Genomic DNA, 19536 nt, shown 5'->3' on the forward strand with positions numbered 1-19536 from the left:
GGAGAGCGGACCCCAAGCCAGCGCCACAGAACCAGCCTACTACTTTTTAGTAGTATTGTGTTGTCTGAGGATGACTCATTTAAGTAATTATCTACAGTAAAAAAAAAAAAAAAGAAAAAAAAACAAGCAAAGAAACAAACAATGAAAAAATCAAAACTTTGTTGTAGAGCTAAACCAAATACATCATTGGAAAGGGGGTACAGACATGGGACCAACTGTTATAGAGAGCTCTTGACCTCAACTATCGTGAGTGTAGTCAACAACTGGGGGTGCTGTCAGATATGGGTAAAATATGGATAAAATTAATTTTCACCCATTTAGAAATTAGATATTTAAAATCTGATTACACAAGTGTGTTTACCATCCCCTTAAAGTCCACAGTATACTCTTAATTCAGTATTTACAACTTCCAAATCTAGGAAAAACACTTATATGTTTTAAAAACTACAATTCCCTGGGACCGCGCCATGCAGTTTGATACATATCAATTCAGTCAATCAATTTTATTTATAAAGCCCAATATCACAAATCACAATTTGCCTCACAGAGCTTTACAGCATACAACATCCCTCTGTCCTTTGGATCCTCACAGCGGATAAGGAAAAACTCCCCAAAAAAACCCTTTAACGGGGAAAAAAAATGCTAGAAACCTCAGGAAGAGCAACTGAGGAGGGATCCCTCTTCCAGGACGGACAGACGTGCAATAGATGTTGTCAGGGTCCAAAACTAATACTCGCCACTCGCCAATTATGGTTAGATTTTGTCTCTGGCTGGTAAATTTTTAAGACCACTCACCACTCTGGCGAGATATTTTTTTACCAGCGAAAAATGCATTTTTTGTTACTGGAGAACAATGCTGGTATCGGCTGGTTTCCTGGCAGAGTAATATGTATTTCAGGCAGAGACGATCTTTGGCCACGTAAGTGCGTCAGTCATGACGTTAACATAGTGTGCCGAGGTGGATAGCTGTTGTTAGGCTCATTGGCGAGGTGCAGCTGTGAGGCTAGCGGAGCGTTAGCCGCAGCATGACCGGAGGGAAGCACAGCCAGTTAGCCTCCGCTAGCTTCCCAGCTAGCCCTGGCTCTCCGTTTGGATCCAACCAGAGCACCGAGCCCCGGTTTGTTATTCAGGTTAAAGTGGGAAGAAGCAGCAGGTTTGTTGGGCAGCTGAGTGAAGCTGAGTGAAGTGGAGCCTGTGGAGGAAACACCGGGACCGTCTGATCCACACTTAGATCCAGTCTGGAATGATGTCAGTTTTTTTAAAAAGTGATCAGACCCATATATCAGTTTGTTCTCAGTCTCCAGTTGTTTTAATTATGATAGATTCATTTATTAAAATGCTTTGCAGGTGATCTGTAGTTTATGTTCATGGTTTGTCCTCCATTTGATATGAATTCCCCTGTAAATCAGCATCATATCAGTTTGTCCTGTCCCCTCAACTATACAGGCTAAATAAACTGTGCTTGACTATAAGGTTCATATTTTTAGAGGAAAAAAAAATACAAGACAACAGCTTTCATTAAGGCTCAGTCAGATACAGTCAGGGCTTCACATCTGTAGGCTACAGATGTTATTTTAAGAATCCTCACATCCCACTGACCACAAGTCTGTGTTGCTATATACTTCAATAATTAAAAAAGTCCATTATTAATATACAGTAGACTCTGTATAGTTTATGATGAATGTAGGCCTATTTAGTCTCTGATGACTAAACTTCACCATCAGTCACACAACATGTTTTCTGTTCACAGAATAAACCTTCAAATCAGACAAATACAATCTTAATCTCTAAAATTCAACAAAAATGAGTAGTTTATCTAAAACGTCATCTTGTTGAGTCGACATCTAAACCAATCAGCTGTTAGATCAGGTGAGAGCCAGGCGGAGAGCAACTGCAGCACCTGCCTCTAAAAACCGCGGCCGCCTCACTCTCGCGGTTTTATCGCCGTCCACTTTTGTAATACGTCAGAGCAAGTCGGGATGAAGTCGGACACAAAACTAACCAGCGTGCATTGTGCGCTGATCGCCGGTGATCGAATCTGCACAGGCCTGCCTCATCTCAAACAAACCTATTGTTAATGTACCTCCATGCTCTGAACCCCCGTAGAAGAAGAAGTAAGAAAAAGTATCATGTGGCGATGCTGGCCAGGTATTGTGGAGCCTCCCACAAAAAAACAAACAACTAAAGCAAAAGAACCTGCTGAAGCTGAGATGTTACCGACCGACGACCAAGAGACGGAGGTTAATGTTGCTGCTGCTACTCCCGCCGCCGCCACCCCCCAGTCTCATCCACCGGCAGCATTAAGTGACTTGACTTTTTTTCCTTTAAATTATTAATTATTTGGTTGGCTGGTAAAATATCTGCCTGGCTGGTAAAAAAATTTCACTAACCAGCCAGCCTGGCTGGTTAGTGAAAAAGTTAGTTTTGGACCCTGGATGTCGTACAGAACAGATCAACATAATAAATTAACAGTAATCCATATGACACAAGACAGAGACAGAGAGAGATGCAGGACAGACGGTAATGACAACTTACAACGACATTAATGAAAGTAATAATATTATAATTATAGTTCTGGTTACTGTGGTACAATATGTTGAAAGTATATATTAATATTTGATAGTATAAATATGTGACAATAATCATATGTGTATAATAACAATAGAAGTATGTTTAATGACATATCAGCAACATAGTTGTTCTTCTGATTTGCAAAGTAGGGTTCTAAATAGGGTCGTAAAAAGATAGATCTACCGAATATACCAAATGACACTGCACCTAGATGAACTATGTTAAGAAAAAGGCAAGGATGTTGGCTAATTTGAGATATTTTAGAAAGTACTCTAAAAACGGCATTTTTGGGACGGTAGCTTTTTTGCAGCTTGTTGTGAAATAGAGTTGTAAAAAGATACATGTACTGAATATATCAAATATCTAGTAAAGTCGAACTAGTAATGACACTGCACCTAGATAAACTATGTTAAGAAAAAGTAAGGATGATGGTTAGTTTCAGATAATTTAGCTAGTACTGTAGAAACGGCTTTTTGGGAATGAATATTTGAATAGGCTTATATCAAATATCTAGTACAGCCGAACTATCATGTTATTATTATTATTATTATTGGTGGGAAATTATAACATAGGAAAATATTTGCCGTTTTAATATCAAGAACACTTTAGTGTTTTTGTGTGTATAAAGGACGTTGTTGAATCAGGGAATCCGTGTGTCTACCACGAAAAAGGATCCTAATTGACTTTACATTGGCATTGTTTCTGTGGTAATTTCAACCCATTACGTGCTGCCACCACGGAATGCGGTGTTAAGAGGTCGTGGTCATTTCACGTATTTCTGTGAGATCAGGTTGGCTGCAGAGTACATGGGGTGGTAGGGGAAAAGGGGATAAAGGGTGGGATTGTAGGGGTGAGGAAGAGCAGAAGTGGTAACAGTGTTATGGCTACAGATGTTGTTGGTTTTTTTTTAACAAAAAAAGAATATAAAACACAAAATTAGCCATGACAGCCTGGGCTATGTTTAGGCCTGCCAAAATGTGTCCTTCAGGCCAAATTCAAAAGCAGTGACACTGCCAACTGTAAGCACTTCACTGTATTTGGAGGTGGTCTTTAAGACAATTAACTAATGTACTTAAAAACAGATAATTTCCCTAGGTGTGAAATTAACTCCATCTTTCAAAAATAGCCCAGGACTGTCATGTCTAATGTGAGGGTGCTCAATTATGGCACCATTTAAACTATGAACAAATATAACACTGTAAACACATTTCCTGGCCTTATCAATCTTTGCTGGATTGCCACCAGCCTCCCACCTGCACCTTTGGGTCAGCGAAGAAAATATTATCCTAATGCCAGGATGCTGGAGGTGAAGCTGATGCAGGTCCTCCTTCATCATGCTGACCAGCTTGACACTGCTGACCTTCCCCATGTCATTGCCGCCACAGTGGATGATGAGGACATCTGGTGCTGCTCTTCCTCGCGGGGAGTGGGAAAAGAAGGAGAAAAGGCCTCTCCACTGCAGTCCACCCCAGCCAAACCAGCAGACACGGACGCCCGGCATGCTGAGGGTGCTTCCCAAGGTCTCTGCAGTTCTCTGGGCACCACGCCGGACATAGGTGTCACCAATGATCCACGCTGTGTATATGAAAGTAAAATGAGTGTAATAAATGCTTCAGGTAATGAAAAACATAAAGTTAACTATAAAGGGTGAATCAGTTATTTTTGTTGATAATACTATTATGTCACATCTGTAGGATAAAATAGAACAAGGAGCAACACCTCAAAATATAGATGACAGTCTTCTAAATGCTTTCTTTTTGTCCTTGGAAGACAATGTAATATTATAGTTGCTGCGCAGCGATGGGTCGGGTCCGGGCATTTTTAGGCAATTCTGAGCAACAAGCAGAAGAATTGGAAGACATTGAGGAATTTAGCAACACAATCTGCCTTTTGCATCAGCTGAGGCATGAACTCACAACCTCTGAGACTAAGAATCAATTTCTATCTCACTGAGCTAATTAGTCAGTGACAATTCATGTGTAGCTTCACAAATTGACTAAGCCAGACATGCAGGTTTAGCAGCCATCCATGCATGGAAAAGCAGATTTCAAACCACTGTAAAAAATTCAGTTATTGAAACAAAAATTTGAAAATACACATATTGCATCTAGACAGCATGGAGATGTTGGTAATTTATTTTAACAATGATTGATTTGCTTCATAAGTGAAAACCTGATGTTTAACTAGTTGAGCTATGTGCAAAGTGAGAAGCCTCAGATGGTTTCACACTGAAGTATTGGCACTGGATCTTTGTGCAAAGTTTGGTTTATTTTCAAGCATGAGAAGGCAGATTTTCTAGCAGAAAAAAAGACTTGAAGATGCTGCACAGTGATCAGTCACGCTCAGGCAATTTTAAGCAATAAGCTGGAGCACAAGAAGATGTTTACATTACAATGTGGATTCTGCATCAGTTGAGGCTCGAATCCGCAACCTCTGGAACCTAAGACAGTCATCTACCGCTCTGAGCTAATTGGCAAGTAGCAACTCAACAGTGGCTTCACAAACTGAGTAAGCCATTCACTGTTGTGTAGGAAAGCAGCCATCCCTGCATGGAAAGGCAGATTTGAAACCACTGTCAAAAATTCAGTTATTAAGTTATTAAGACAAAAATCTGAAAATACACATATTGCACCTAGCCAGCATGGAGATGTTGGTAATTTGTTTGTAACAATGATTGATTTGCTCCATAAGTAGGGCCATAACGGTACATGTATTTGTGTCGAACCGTTCGGTACGCGACTTTCGGTTTCCCGACGGACATAAATGACATAATTGAGTGACGGACCGAGTCCCGTAAATCTCCGCTTTCACTTTGTGCAGCGCATTCTCGCATTTTGACAAATTGGCAAGTGAGCCTGATAAACCTGAAGATCCACCCACAAACCTTAAGTCCTCCGTTTGGCAACACTTTGGTTTCAGGGTAAAATATGAAGATGGAAATAAACAAGTGGACAAGACAAAAGCAGTGTGCCGACACTGCAGAACAGCGGTCAGATATGTACTTGTAAACACGTCTAACATGCTAACGCATCTAAAGCGACACCACCCGAGTTTGAACGTTAACCGGCACGACTAGAAAAAGCAATCTGGTGCAAACTACGATATCGTCGTTGTTTAAAAAGAAAGAGTGTTTCCCTGACCATTCTGATCGCACTAAAGAAATAACCAATGCCATTGGAGTTGAGTAAAATTGTTTAAGCTGCACTTTAGATATAAGCATGTTTTGTTTACTGCACTTTAACAAAGTGGGAAAGCTAAGTAAGTTCCTAGTAAAACTGAATCTGAGCAGGCTTTAAAGCTGACCAGCTGCACTATACTTTTTATTTTAACTGAGTAAAACTGTTTAAGCAGAAATTTATATTTATATTTTTCATTCAAAAAATGTGTTAAAAAAACAGCAGGATTTTATTTTTCATTTTTATATTTCTATTTTCATTCAAACAATGTGAAAAAGCAGGATTTTATATATATATTTGTTTCATTCAAAAATTGTGTAAAAAGAGTTAACTGCTGTGGTGGTATGTTTTAATAAGGTTACCAATAAGTGAAAGATATTTAATAGTTGTCTATTTTTTTCATTACTGTACCGGAAAAAAACCAAACCGTGATTTGTGTACCGAGGTACGTACCAAACCAAGATTTTTGTGTACCGTTACACCCCTATCCATAAGTGAAAAACTGATGTTTAAAATTACCATTTTTACATTGACTCGAATTGTTCACATTAGAGCAAAATTCAAAATGCTGTCAAAAATTCAGTTTTTGAGATAAAATTCTGAAATTTACCACACATCATCTACCATGACTCTAGAATTTTGTCATTTTTTCATGAATATTGAGGATTTATTTAGCAAGAATTTGCATGTATATGTTTACAGTACCGTTTACAGTCAAACATTTTGATGCACTGTAGGCTCAATTTTTGATAAATCAAAAATCTAAGAAACATACTTTGTGTAGGACAGTCTAAAGATGCTCTGTAACAAGTTTCGTGTCAATTGAGCAAAAATTGTTTGGAGGAGATAGGTTTAAGAAGTTTTACAGTTTTTGAAAAAAAAAAAAGTGATGAACTTCATAATTTTTAATAGGTTTAAGTGTAAAAAAGTTTCTTCAGTATTGGGGCTACAGTTTGATGAAAGTTGTGAAGTTGTAGCACGTATGGTTGATTTGTTTGTTTTGAACTTTAGACGCTTGCTGTAGCGCCACCATCAGGACTACTGACTTGAGTTTACAGCTGAGGATATCTGGCATGAGACTGGACCTTTGTGCAAAGTTTGGTGAGTTTTCACCCATGGGAAGTATGATTTCCTCGGAAGAAGAAAGAAGAAGAAGAAGAAGAAGAAGAAGAAGAAGAAGAAGAAGAATACCTAGGATTACAGTAGTGTCCTGCCCGGATCCTAATTAGCTGTCTAAAGTCAAGTAGCCAAAATTGGTACTTACAGTGTCTGCTGTGTGTAGCAGGCATGGTGGAGACATCACAGGCCATGACCTCAACACCGGTGATGTACTGAAAGAAATTAACATCTTGTAACAAGTATAACACTGCCTTTCTTTCGCAATTTCTACATGTCTTTATCATGTTCTAGATGATAATCTCGCACTGCGCTGTCAATAACAGTAACATTAACGTTACACGTAAAGTTCAGTCCCCTTTGGACTTTTATCAGTGTCAAAATCATAAATATGCACGCTGTTTGCAATAGCAGTGTGGGTACTAGGATATAATCTTCAATGTCAGCCGTTATGCACACTGCAAATTCAACTACTAACTTGAATTTCTTGTTTGGTATCAACAAAACATTTATGGTATATTAACATTATCTTATTCAAAGTATAATCAAGTGACATCCAAATAAACAACTTGTAACTAAAGTTACGTGAAAATCTAAATTCAGGTCAACTGATTTGCTTGAAATTATTCGTTATATGTATTTAATAAACGTTACGCTGATTCATTGTAAAACTGGCCAAATTACTGCAAGTCTCGACAAAATCAAGTGTTGCAAATGAACGTACCAAAATTAACGTTATATATTTAAAAATGTTGAAGCATTTTTTAAGATTGTGTAATCTCAATAACAGCTAAATCACTATTTCAAGTTTTGTTGTATAATGTTAGTTTCAGGTAAACTCAGCCTACCTCAGGTTTGGTGAGGGAGCTGGCACCAAGTAGGAACAGCCAACACCACAGGGCTAGCCAAAGTAGCGTAGCTTGTTAGCCTAGCTTGTTAGCCTTAGCTAATTTAGCAGCGTCAAGCAAGGTGGGCGTGTTTAAGCAACCAGGCTTCACGGTGTCACGGTGACTATGTCCATATTTTTATACAGTCTATGTTCACAGTCCCTCTCTTGTTAACTATCAAATGGCATTCTGGGAAATGTGGTAAAATGATGAATTGAAACAAGAATACACACAGCCTGATGCGTAACATTCATCCCAAAATAACTTTTAGAATGTCATGAACATTTCAGACTGTGTTGAAAGTGAGATATGATTCAAGGGTGGATATACTTTTGCATTGATTCGATGCTGTACCTACAGCGTAGCCTGATGTGCACCTGTAACCACACATTGCAGCAACATTTACTAACCCCTCTCACCGCCTTCACACGTCGGGCGTTGTTGGGAGTGTGCTGCATACCTGGAGTGTTTGGGCTGGTGTGGCGGATGCAGCGGCCAGACTGTTAAGGGCTTCGCAGACCGAAGGTGACGGATGCCAGCGGGCCGAGTTGCGGCATGGCTTGGGGGATCGTTGGTGCAGGGGGCGAGCCTGGTTGCCGGTAGCGTCACAGGGTTATCGGCGGGTCTGTGTTTCGACTGCGTTGGGGAGCGAGGCAGACATTGTACTGACTAAACTACAGAGTATTCCGACCATTGTTGATTTTGGTTCAGTTGGTTTAGTTGGAAAATTATGCACAGTGTAAACAGGAAACAGGAAAATCCGGCAACCTCAAAGAACAGGAAGTGGGAGGTCTTTCAGACTGCCAATCGCTCAAAGACAGTTTGGGATCCAAAAGCTAAACCAAAGGGTCTTTTAGGTGGGCACTTGAACATCAGAAGCATTAAATCCCAAAGTGATCAGGTCCATCATCTTTTACTGTACTCTAATTTAGACTTCCTCTGTTTATCTGAGACCTGGCTTCACAAAAATGCCCCATCAGCAGCATTATAAGTGCCTGGTTTAAACATCTATAGGAAAGGCAGAATGGGCTCAAAAGGAGGTGGACTTATGATTTATGTGAAAGATTGTATGTGTAATGAAATCCATTGGTCAAACTGTAAGGAACTGGAATGCATTGGCCTAAATATTAGTTTATCACCACATATTTATTGTATTTATCATAATGATTTAATCTCACACTGATGGATTTTTATATATTGTACCGTATATTTCATATATTTATGTATTTGTTGTTTTGAGGTTGTTGTTTTTTTGTCTACCTGCCCAGGGACAATAGATGTAAATTAGCTGCCAGCTAACTCTGGTGCAATTACTTTTAATTGTGTGCTGTCCCTGTACAAAAAAAAAAAAAGTCTGTTACTCTTATTGTAATTTATCAGCCTCCCTCCTCCAATAGTAATTTCTATGAGACATTTGTGAAACTATTAAATGAATGTAATTTCAATAAAGAAGTAATTATTATGGGAGATTTTAACATAAATTGGGAGGAAAAATCATCTAGAAAGAATCTTAAACAGATACCTGATAACTTTGACCTCATGCAGGTGATTCTTGTGGGCACACTGATCACCTCATGCAGGTGATCAGTGTGCCCACAAGAATAACTTGTTCCACCAGGACTCAGATTGACTTAATTTTTACCAACAGACCTGAGAAAATTTTGAAGTCTTTTAATATGTTAACTGGTCTCTCTGACCATAATTTGACTCTGGTTGCAGGGAAACTAACCAAAAATCGATTTAGGCCTCTAGTCAGAGATTATGAATCCCACAGAATCCCAAAAAATAAGCAGGAGAACTTTAAAAGAGCTGTTCAAGAAACTGAATGGATGATCTGCTGTTGGGAATAGACCGTGAGGAGGACAGTCAAATATTCTCAAAAAAAAAAAATAAAACTGAAAACTGTTTTATATTCTAGTTTCTTCAAAATAGCCACCCTTTGCTCTGATTACTGCTTTGCACACTCTTGGCATTCTCTCCATGAGCTTCAAGAGGTAGTCACCTGAAATGGTTTCCACTTCACAGGTGTGCCTTATCAGGGTTAATTAGTGGAATTTCTTGCTTTATCAGTGGGGTTGGGACCATCAGTTGTGTTGTGCAGAAGTCAGGTTAATACACAGCCGACAGCCCTATTGGACAACTGTTAAAATTCATATTATGGCAAGAACCGATCAGCTAACTAAAGCCATCATTACTTTAAGAAATGAAGGTCAGTCAGTCCGGAAAATTGCAAAAACTTTAAATGTGTCCCCAAGTGGAGTCGCAAAAACCATCAAGCGCTACAACGAAACTGGCACACATGAGGACCGACCCAGGAAAGGAAGACCAAGAGTCACTTCTGCTTCTGAGGATAAGTTCATCCGAGTCACCAGCCTCAGAAATCGCAAGTTAACAGCAGCTCAGATCAGAGACCAGATGAATGCCACACAGTTCTAGCAGCAGACCCATCTCTAGAACAACTGTTAAGAGGAGACTGCGCGAATCAGGCCTTCATGGTCAAATAGCTGCTAGGAAACCACTGCTAAGGAGAGGCAACAAGCAGAAGAGATTTGTTTGGGCCAAGAAACACAAGGAATGGACATTAGACCAGTGGAAATCTGTGCTTTGGTCTGATGAGTCCAAATTTGAGATCTTTGGTTCCAACCGTGTCTTTGTGAGACGCAGAAAGGTGAACGGATGGATTCCACATGCCTGGTTCCCACTGTGAAGCATGGAGGAGGAGGATGGTGTGGGGCTGTTTTGCTGGTGACACTGTTGGGGATTTATTCAAAATTGAAGGCACACTGAACCAGCATGGCTACCACAGCATCCTGCAGTGACATGCCATCCCATCCGGTTTGCGTTTAGTTGGACGATCATTTATTTTTCAACAGGACAATGACCCCAAACACACCTCCAGGCTGTGTAAGGGCTATTTGACCAAGAAGGAGAATGATGGAGTGCTGCGGCAGATGACCTGGCCTCCACAGTCACCGGACCTGAACCCAATGGAGATGGTTTGGGGTGAGCTGGACCGCAGAGTGAAGGCAAAGGGGCCAACAAGTGCTAAACACCTCTGGGAACTCCTTCAAGACTGTTGGAAAACCATTTCAGGTGACTACCTCTTGAAGCTCATGGAGAGAATGCCAAGAGTGTGCAAAGCAGTAATCAGAGCAAAGGGTGGCTATTTTGAAGAAACTAGAATATAAAACATGTTTTCAGTTATTTCACCTTTTTTTGTTAAGTACATAACTCCACATGTGTTCATTCATAGTTTTGATGCCTTCAGTGAGAATCTACAATGTAAATAGTCATGAAAATAAAGAAAACACATTGAATGAGAAGGTGTGTCCAAACTTTTGGCCTGTACTGTATCTCAAAACTATTGAAAGAATGGGATCTTGCCTTAAAAACTGCAATTAAAACTAAATTGAGTCATGATAGACAACACTTTGCTATGTTAAGAAACAAGGTGGTTAAGAGATTAAGAAAAGCTAAGAAAGATTTCTTCCGGACTATAATTGAAAAGGCAAGAGGTAATTCTAAAATGATCTGGGACCAGTAAAAAAAACTCATGGGAAATCACAATAAAGAAGGGAAGCTGCTTGAATTTAAAGTAAATGGAAAGCTTACAAACAATCCAGCTGAAGTAGCAGAAGCTTTCAACCACTACTTTATCGATTCTGTAGCTAGCATTGCATGATGTTTTTCACCTGAGAGCTTAAATGTTTGTCCAGTAAATACAATGGAGCCAGCTTTTAGCATAAGTAATGTCACTGAAACAGAGGTTATGAAAACTATTACATCTCTTAAACCACCCAAAGCAAAGAATATATTTGGTATGGATGCAGTTATGCTCAAAGAGCTTAGTACAACACTAACCAACCCTATTATCAAACTAATTAACCTCTCTATATCTCTGGGAATGTTTCCAAGTGTTTGGAAGGCAGCTGTTGTTGTACCAGTATTCAAAAATGGAGATCCCTTCTCCACTTGTAACTACAGGCCTATCAGCATCCTACCTACAGTGTCAAAGGTTGTAGAGAGTAGCTGAGCAAATCATCTGCCATCTGAATAGTAGCTCCTATACCCTGCACCCCATGCAATTTGGTTTCAGAGCCAATTATTCAACTGAGACAGCCAGCTGTTTTTTCACAGAAAAAATAAAATCTCTATTGGATAAAGGTGGTGTTGTTGGAGCTCTGTTTCTTGATCTCAGGAATCTCAATCATAAAATCCTCATGTCAAAGTTATCTACCTTTATCTTCACCTTTATCTACACTTAAATGGTTGAAATCTATTAAATAGATCTCAGTGTGTCAGAGTACAGAATCATCAATCAGCTGCTAAATGTGTTGAAAACGGTATGCATGTTTTTCACCAAGACAAACAGTTCTAGTGTAAAGCCAGATGTCTTTGTAGCAGGAGAAAGGCTACAGGTTGTATCCAAATACAAGTACCTCGGAGTTCTGACTGACTCTAATCTCTCTTTCAAGCCTGACAAAAGGTGAAAGTCTGTAACTGGGTCAGATTCAATATTTCAAACTTCAGGTTTACTCACAATTTATGTCAACAGATGCAGCTAAGATGTTTAAGATGTTTAACAACCAGGGGCCTGTATCACGAAGCGAAATCAACCTTTCCTGGGTTAGCCAGACCTATCCTGGGTTGACTAACCCTAACAATGGCAATCAGGATAATCGGTATCACCACGCTGGATATCAACTCGGTAACTCAACCCAGAGTTGCTTTATCAAGAACCGTGAACGCGTACGCAGCGGACCAATCACAATCATGAGAGAAGCGCAGCGTCACTGAGTGTCACTGAATGTCCTGACAGAGCGCCGTATGTGAGGAAAAAAAAGTATTTCTCGTGAGGATCAGAGATTAATTCTACTAAAATATGAGGAGGAGAAAAGCAACATTAAAGAAAAGGCCAACACCGTGGCAGCTGCAGGAGGAGGAAACATGCGTGGCAACGCATAACGGGATGAATAATGTTTAGCTTTAGTTTAGATTAGTTTATTTGCACATAATGTTAAAAACAGACAGTATAAAATTTACAAGATTAAAAAAAGAAAAGTGCCGGACAGGTTAGAAGCCACTAAAAGCTTAACAAAGAAATTCCCCTGTCAAAACATCAATGAAATCACATAATAGACAAGAAAAAAAAAACGGGTCAGGAAAGAAGAAATAGAGGAGGAGAGAGGGAAAAATCAAGACAAAACAAGGTAGCAAATAAAATTATGTGTAGGTTAAATTACTCATCACTGGTTCAAGTAGCTACAGTACCTGTACCTGTATATCTGACACTGATCACACCCTTGAATCCCATGAAATCAATGCTGTGCAGATGAATTGTGTGTATAATACAATTATCGTCTAACATCATTGCGTCTGATAAACTGGTCTTCTTTGTCATAACTTTATATATGCTACAATAAAGCTTAAAGCTGACGTCACAATTAAATCATATCAACACCAAATTGATAGTCTGAATAAAATCATCCTGATATTGAGCTGTGTTAGAAATTAACAGCTGCGCAAAAATATATCTAGTCTCCCTCTTTAAAAAACAAAAAGGAAAATCCCTCAAACACATGAAGTGTGGACATGATAGGCTACTTTCCACATTTCCAGCAGCAAAGCTGTCAATTAGGCCCATTCTCTTTAACAGGGATCATTTCCTCCAACAACAAAAAAATGTTGGCACTAATTAATGGTGCTATTAAGTGTCCGCAAATGGTCAGTTTCTTTCTTATGAAGGGGTGGGATGAAATTTCGACTTCTTTCCACTCCTTTTTGAACAATCTTTTTGAACAACCCCGATAAGAACTGAACCGGCTTTGTGAGACCAAAAACCCAGGGTTAACCCTGAAGTTACCTTGCTAAGACATTAATCCTGCTTCGTAATACAGGCCCCTGGTCGCAGGCTAGCACCACTACTCTGAAACCATTACAGTCTCTGTATAAACAAACACTTAAAATCCTTGACAAGAAATCAGTACATTTTCATCATTGCTCAATATTGAATAAATGGAACTTGTTGAGTTGGGACAACATGGTTAAATATGTAGATGTTTGTCTGTTGTATAAGATTATATATGGCTTGACTTCTCCTCCGCTCAGGAAGTTTGTCAATATAAGAACAACTGCACACCGACTCACAAGAGGTGCAGCAAAAGGGGATTGCATTATCCCACTCAGGAAAAGTGCTTTCAGTCAGTCTGCATTCTGTTAAAGCTGCAGCAGAATGAAACTCAGTCCCAGCAACTACAAGGGAACTGGACACATACAGTTCATTTAAAGAAATGGTTAATTAGCACTCAGATCTTTCAGCACTAAAACTCAGTTACACCTTTTTGTTCTCAGTTTGTCTGTATTGAACTCCCCTTGCTGTCACCTGTCGCTATCTTGCTATTGTCAGTCTGCCTTCATGTACCTGCATGCATATCTTTTATTGTGTGTTTGCCAGGTCAGACAGCTTTATTTTATATACTGTGCATGCTTTTTATGTCTGTGCTCATTGTATTTGTTTATGTCTTGTATTATGAGCTTGCATGTTGCATGTTTTAAAATACTGTCATTGTAGGATGTCCTGGGTGTTCTGCATGTTAAGAGATGATGAATGGTTTTGTTATTTCAATTTTATATTTTGCATATCTATCTATCTATCTATCTATCTATCTATCTATCTCTATATCTATATGTATATATATATATATATGGGAAACCTGTTGATGGGAAACACAGTGCTGCTCAGTTTGTATCATTTGTATGTGGCTCACAGAAGGAAAGTTAATGCAAATCTGTCATCTAGCACAATTTATTCCACCATTTGTTTACAGTAGCTTTGTAAATGCAGTTTGTTTGTATGTTGGTTTATAGAAGTCTTCATACATCGGCTCTTGGCATTCTGAAGAGTGGGTAACACCTCACATGATAGGAATATTAAACAAATATTGTTAAATATGAAGAAATGAATAAATAAGCCCCGTCCAGTGGATCCACAGTGGGACTACTCCTTTTCAGGTCTGAGTGGCTTGCATCTCCAGTAGCAGTCAGCCAGACCTACTCTAGCAGAAACACAACGTGGGGAACCGACAGTAACATAGACCAACAGGCGCCTTTTGAATCACACACTCAAAAACACATGCACAAACAGTCAGATGCATGGAGACACACACGCTCTCGCACTCGAGACTCTCACGAGAAAATGACTTATCGTGGTCACATGAAAACTCTGGCAGATCTAAAAAGAAAGAACCAAGAGAGGTTAGGTGTGACATTTACAATATGTCATGTCATTTCTCTGTAGCTGTAAACATCAGCAAAGTAAAGGGAGCACTGCCAGTCACACACAGGGAACATGGACATCTAGACTGTAAACATTTCAATACACAGACACACAGACATTCTCACACACACACACACACACACACACACACACACATACGCACACACGCACACAGCACTGTCCCAGTCAGCCCTCTACACTGACCTTCCACGCTGTCTGTCTCTATCTCTCTCTCACACACACACACACACACACACACACACACACACACACACACACACACACATATTAGGCTTCAGCAAAAGCTATGTTGACACAGTTGCAGGCTCACGCTCACACACACACACACACACACACACAAAGTGTACATACACATACCAGGTGGAGCCTGACACTGGAGCATCCCACACACACATATTACACAGTAGGAGCATAAACTACACTGCTGCCCCCCCTTCCCTCCCAGTCAGAAGGGAGAATGCTCAGACCGCTCCTCTCCACCACAAGTCCATCTTTAGACACCCCTCCCCATCATGTACATACAAAACAAGATGACATCCCAATTTGTTCTTGCCTGCTCAGGTGTGCACAAACCAAATCTAAGAAGCATTTTGGGGACTTTTGATTTGATTACTATGAGTCAAATTGGCAAGGAAGGGCACAGAACTATGAGAAAGAAGCACACTGGGACCCAGTCTGTTATGAGAGGACATCACCAAGTTGGAGTCCTTTTGTGAGAGATGAGAGGCCCACCGAATAATGTAAATGTCTGATCCCAAAGCAAGCTTCTGCAGTTTAACAATCCTCCTTTTGTTGGTTTCCTCCTCCTTCTCATACCCGTCATCTTCCCTCCCGACTGTGTGGTTTCCTTCTTTCTTCTTCCCTCCTGCCCCCTCCCTGCTCTGCTTCCTCTCCTCTCCCCAGTTAAGGCCATGGAAGGGCTGGACCTAATGACTGACAAGCCTGGATCCAGATACAAGATGGAGGGCTAGCTGCTGGAGGCCTGCACTGACCTGAGCATGTCAGGGAGGCAACTGGCTGCTTGACTTGGAGGGGGAGTTGAGGCTGATGAAGCCTCTTTTAGCCTGGAGAGGGGAGGGAAGGAGGGGTGTGTGTGTGTGTGTGTGTGGGGGGGGGGGGGGGGGATAAGCAGTCTCATCAGCAAACGTACAATGGAAGGCTTGGGAGGGTCCCTTTAATGTACGATGGTTTGTCAGTCACGTTTTTTGGGTTCAGTTCACAAGGAATAATTATCTTGGTTAGGATGATGGATTCTGACAGGATGAGTATGTGTTGATTGCTTTGATTGTTTCAACAGATTTGGTTGCGTTGGTGTCCAGATATCCATGGCAGGACCACGAGATGTCCTGAAGACAGAGAGGAAAAGGAGTTGGGGAAAAGACAGAGGGACAGACGGGGGGGGGGGGATGCAATACTTTGAGTTATAAATGGTTGATCAAACAACAAATTAATAGATGAAAAATGGTTTTAGTGGCATAGATCAGTGGTTTCCAACCTGGGCAGCCCAAGCTTCACAGGGGGTTTCAGTTTCAGTTTTTGTTTATTTGAAGAGGACAATGCATATTAATGAACAATCGGTACAAATACATGACGTCATGTAAATATGCCGGATTAGCTAGAAGCTAATTTCCATCCGTAGTCCTCACATTAAAAGACAGACAGACATACCATAAATAACAGTTAATTCAACAACATATAAAGTTCACAACAGTATTAGCAGCAGTTATACAATAGATTCAACAAGGGGCTACAGTAGAGAACTGTATGAGAGGGCTGATCAATGTTTCATTCATGGGTGCAGATTTGATGAGTCAATAGTCATCCTTTAAGCTGTTTTTTGAAAGTAGTGAGACTGGGACTGTCTCTGATTGAGGTTGGGAGACCTTTCCAATCTGCACTGCCCTTTACAGTAAGGGAATTTTGGCCTATAAAGGTTCATCTGAACTGCGCCTTGCAGCTGGTACTGAGCGTGTTGTCTCTCCATTTAAAAAAATCCTCCAGTGGGGGAGGAGCCAGCCCGTTGAGGGATTTATAGATGAGACAGCTGTATTTAAAAGTTTTAAAATATTCAAAACTCAAGAAATTGTACCTCCTAAGAATTGGACAGTGATGTGAGGAATATGTTTTTTTGGCGAATACCTTGATGGCTTTTTTGTAGAGTTCTTCAACAGGTTTCAGTGTGATGACTCCAGAAAACGACCATATCACAAAACAGTATTCAATATGAGACAGAATCATGCAGTGGAGATAAGATTTAGCAGCATCAGACGAGATGAGGGGGCCTGATTTGTTTGAAATTTTGCAGGCTGAATCTTATTGTGTTGGTCACTTTTTTGATGTGTTTATTAAATGTGAGATTCGTGGCTAATGTGATACCAAGGTACTTGAACTGGGTTACCAATTCAAGTTCCTCTTCTCCAATTAATATGTTGATCTGTTCTGCTCTACTGGTCGCTTTGTGAGTGTCATACACACTGTTTTTTTTGTGTTGACCATAAGGCAGTTGTTATTAAGCCAGTCTTGTACCTTAGTTAAAGCATTTGTGAGTTTGTTGGAGGTAATGACAGAGTTTGAACCGTGTGTGAAAATGACTGCGTCGTCCACATACATCTGGACTTTAAGGTCTGGGCACACATCTGGGAGGTCATTTATGTACAGTGAAAATAACAAAGGTGCAAGGATCGAACCCTGACGGACACCAACTGTTGTAGTGGGAAAAGGCAATTTGACCCCGTCAACAGTTACACATTGAGCTCTGCTTGACAGATATGAACCATTGCCTGGTGTTAGAGAAGTTAAAAAATGTGAGTACCTGGTGGTCAACGGTGTCAAATGCCTTCTTACAGCACCAACACACAGAAATTTATCCAACAGACACTTAATTTTTTCAGTGAACATACAATTGGCTGACTCAGTGGAATGGTGTGCCCTGAAGCCAAACTGCATGGGATGTAATGGAGTGAGACCTTCATCCAGATGTTCGATCAGTTGATTCGCTACCCATTTCTCAGCTACCTTGGAAATAATTGGCAATATACTGATTGGTCTGTAGTTGGCCTCCTGTGTTTTGAAGCCAGATTTAGAAATGGGAGTCACCGTGGCCACCTTCCAGGCTGGCAGGACTTTGTTTTGGTTAATTGAAGTTAACCAAGTGGGTAATGGGTTTGAGTAATGCATGAGAATGTGTCTTTATGAAGTTTGTGTTTGATACCGTGTACATCTTTTGTTTTGGAACATTTGAGTGCTCCAATGATCTTTGTGACTTTGTTATATTTGCCAGCTGAAAAATGGGCTGCTCATCACTGATCAAGCGGGGTACAATAGTTGAAGGAGTAAAAAGTCTTGTTATTTCAGTCACATTGTATAAAAAATAATTGTTAAAAGTGGTTGCAATTCTTGCATGATCCTTCACCATAACATTATCAATTTTTAGTTCAAGAGTGTTTGTTTCGTGTTTGATATCCTTACCTAATAGTTTATTCAAAGTTTGCCACACCTTCTTCCCGTTGTCCTTTGCGCCCTTGATTATGGAAATAAAAAAATTTGCTTTGGCCTTTCTCAAGGACTGTACAAGTTTGTTACGCATGTGAGTAAATTTTAGCCTATCAGTAGGCAGGCCAGATTTCAGGCAATGCTTAAGTAGTGAGTCTCTAGACGCTGGTGGTGGTAAAGGTGGTGAAGATGAGATGAGAGGAAGATGGAGAAGTGCTGATGATCTGGGTTTGTAGAGGAATGAGCCTTTGTTGAATTTGTCCTGGACACTGGATATGATGGCTGGAGGTGTATGAGATGAAGGAGGGCATGAAGGTTCTGTCTAAAATGATGGCTGACAGCAGCAGAAAAGAGAGCAGATTTGAAATATTGCAGTGGCGTCTTGATTGGCTGAGAGAAATTGTGGCAAAGTTTGATTGGATAACTAGAAGAATGAACACCCATACTCAGCTGATTAGAGGGAGTAGTGAGAGTGGGATGGAGAGAAATGTAAAGGATGAACACAGAGAATGTCTTCCTGATTGAACTTACACCGAGCTTAATTTCAATCAGGAGAGACGAGTTTTTATAGTAAAAGAATATTTATTATTATTTATTTATTATTTATGTGAACATATTAATAAAAATGTGGAAAGTCTTTGGTGATTAGTGTGTAGCTAGAGAAACATGCATAAAGCAAAATGTGAAACACTATGGATATGTGCATAGTTAAGTATATGACAGAAATATGTCCTGAATGAGACAGCACAACTCTGATGAGAAATGTGTGGTAGGAATATGTCTGGAAAGACAGCTAAGGAGCCACAAACTAGTAGAAGATGATAGATGCGAAAAAAGTGTTGAAAAGGAAAGCAGTAAGGAAACATGTTGAGGTATAACCACCAAATAATATAAAAGCCAGAGACAAAGTAAGCTGTGATAACAGAAATAATAGTGATATGCCAGAAAGGAAGTCTGAAAAGTGTATGGTTCTGCAGACCATGGGTGTCTATACTGT

The 19536-nt window shown here is 40.1% G+C and overlaps 2 protein-coding genes across 2 annotated transcripts in view; one reads left to right on the plus strand and one right to left on the minus strand.

Moving 5' to 3' along the window:
* Positions 1-19536, plus strand: part of LOC125887559 (general transcription factor II-I repeat domain-containing protein 2-like) — a 476753-nt gene that overhangs the window by 235000 nt on the left and 222217 nt on the right. The window lies entirely within an intron of this gene.
* znrf1 (zinc and ring finger 1) overlaps positions 14540-19536 on the minus strand; it is a 177583-nt gene continuing 172586 nt past the window's right edge. Inside the window, exon 5 of the mRNA XM_049574526.1 lies at positions 14540-16393. The gene's annotated coding sequence lies outside the window, so the exon portion shown is untranslated. The remainder of the gene's footprint in view (positions 16394-19536) is intronic.

This window comes from Epinephelus fuscoguttatus, linkage group LG4 (assembly GCF_011397635.1).
Source record: "Epinephelus fuscoguttatus linkage group LG4, E.fuscoguttatus.final_Chr_v1".
Taxonomy (NCBI): Eukaryota; Metazoa; Chordata; class Actinopteri; order Perciformes; family Serranidae; genus Epinephelus; species Epinephelus fuscoguttatus.